Genomic DNA, 2523 nt, shown 5'->3' on the forward strand with positions numbered 1-2523 from the left:
TCCCCTTCCTGGTTAAATCTCTCTCTGTATCAGCCTTGTATACCCTCAATGTCCCAGCCCTGACAGCTCCCTGCGGTAAAGTATTCCACAGATTCACATCCCCCCTCCCCTCGGAGAGAGAAGAAATTCCTCCCCGTCTCTGTCTTCAATGGGCGACCCCCTCACTCTAAGGCAACGCCTACCTCTGATCCTAAATCATCCCAGAGCGGAGTTAGACCTTCCTCTCCTCCCTCGAGATGGGGGCAATCTCTACCCCCTCCTCCCTCCATCCACGCACACCCCCCTCCCCTCGCAGTCACTCCCTCCAGCGAGATGGGCAGACTACTCCCAGCACCACCTCCACCACCAGCCCCTCCTCCACCCCCCCACCACCAGCCCCCTGGCCCCCTTCCTCGTCCCCCTTTCCCATTAAAGTTAAAAGTCCTGGACACAATCGACCCAATGTGAGTGTGAGCCAGTCAGCGTCGGATTAACCCGAGTCATTCTCTGGGCCCACGGCCAAAGGACGGGATTTCCGCAACATGAAAGGCAAAGAAAAGGAAAAAAATCTTTTATCAAACAATCCGCCTCGACTCTGCCTCTTTTCACTCTCTCTCTCACTCACTCACACTCTCTTTCACTCACACTATCTCTCACGCTCTCTCACACACTCTCTCTCTCACTCATGCTCTTTCTGACTCTCAGTCACTCTCTCCATGTCTGTCTCTCACTCACTCTCTCACACACTCTCAGTCACTCACTCACTCTCTCTCTCTCTCTCACACACTCTATCTCTCACACACTCTATCTCTCTCTCTCTCACTCTATCTCTCTCTATCACTCACTCACTCTCTCACTCTCACTCTCTCTCTATCTCTCTCTCACCAGCCTCTCTTCTAGCGGACTGAAGGACAAATCGCTGAACAGGCTGGGGCTGGTTTCCCCGGAGCGTCGGAGGCTGAGGGGTGACCTTATCGAGGTTTATAAAACCATGAGGGGGCATGGATAGGGTAAAGAGACAAGGTCTTTTCCCCTGGGGTGGGAGAGTGCAGAACTAGAGGAGCAGAGGTTTAAGGTGAGAGGAGAGGGATTTAAAAGGGGTCTAAGGGGTGACTTTTTCACGCAGAGGGTGGTATGTGTGTGGAATGAGCTGCCAGAGGAAGTGGTGGAGGCTAGTACAATGACAGCATTTAAAAGGCATCTAGATGGGGACATGAATGGGAAGGGTTTGGAGGGATATGGGCCAGGTGTTGGCAAACGGCGCTAGATTAATGTAGGATATCTGGGTCAGCATGGACGAGTTGGGCCACAGGGTCTGTTTCCGTGCCGTACATCTCTATGACTGAACCTGCCCTTCCCCGGCACTTGGTTGGTGTAGAAACTGATGGCAGAAGGGGGAAGGAGGGGAACTGAACCTGCTAACCTGGAATTCACGAGTGCCCAAACGTTTCCTCATGGAGAATTTCAGATGAAAAGACCCCCCCCCCCCTCCCCCACCAATCTGACATGAGGAAAAGGCACCGGGGCAAGGAGGGGAATGCTGGTTGGAGGAGGTGGTTTGAGCGGGGCGGGGGAAGGTTCTCAGCTGAGGAACCAGACAACTGAACACACGACCCACTGGAGGGACACCAATTCACCAATTACAATCGGGGTCGGACAAGTGGCCCAACTTAGAGTAAACCACGGAGGTGTTGTGGTTTACAGGGATCAGGGGCAGAGTAAAGCTTCCTCTACACTGTCCCCCCCATCAAACACTCCCAAGGGACGGGGTTAGATACAGAGTAAAGCTCCCTCTACACTGTCCCCCCACCCATCAAACACTCCCAGGAACAGGGACAGCACAGGGTTAGATACAGAGTAAAGTGCCCTCTACTTCCTGAAGAAGGGCTAATGCCCGAAACGTCGATTCTCCTGTTCCCTAGATGCTGCCTGACCTGCTGCGCTTTTCCAGCAACACATTTCCAGCCCTCTACGCTGTCCCCCATCAAACACTCCCAGCAGTTCATGAAAGCAGCTCCCCCCACCCCCCTCATCTACTCAACTGCATTTAGTGCCCAGACTCCCGTGGGAGACTGGTTCAGGATCCGGCACACCCTGAGCGGATCCGGCGCACAGCTTTCAAATGGGGAATTTGGACACAGAGGCACCTCGATTATCCAAACCGCGTGGGGGGCGGTATTTTGCTTGGGTGATCCGAAATTCGGAAATCAGAACGGCGGATAATCGTGGTTTCTCTCTGGAATTATCTGAAGGAAGAGAGGAGGGAAAATGCAGGGTGAGAGTGACAGGGTGAGGGAGAGGGTCCTGGCTGAGTGCAGAGAGAGCTGGTGTGGATCCTGTGGTGATGCAGCCATTCTGTAACACATGCTCATACCGTAGCGAGGCCAGACCCTTGGCACCGTCACCCTCTCTGACTGTCCCGCGCCAACCGCAGTCAGACCCGTGGCCCCGGGCTCCGACTGAAATGTATCGTCAACGCTGGAGGGCTTCTCTTGACCCCCATTCCCCATCCACCGTCAGAATCCCAGGATGGGAGGGTGGGGA

This window comes from Chiloscyllium plagiosum, unplaced genomic scaffold, assembly GCF_004010195.1.
Source record: "Chiloscyllium plagiosum isolate BGI_BamShark_2017 unplaced genomic scaffold, ASM401019v2 scaf_42011, whole genome shotgun sequence".
NCBI lineage: Eukaryota > Metazoa > Chordata > Chondrichthyes > Orectolobiformes > Hemiscylliidae > Chiloscyllium > Chiloscyllium plagiosum.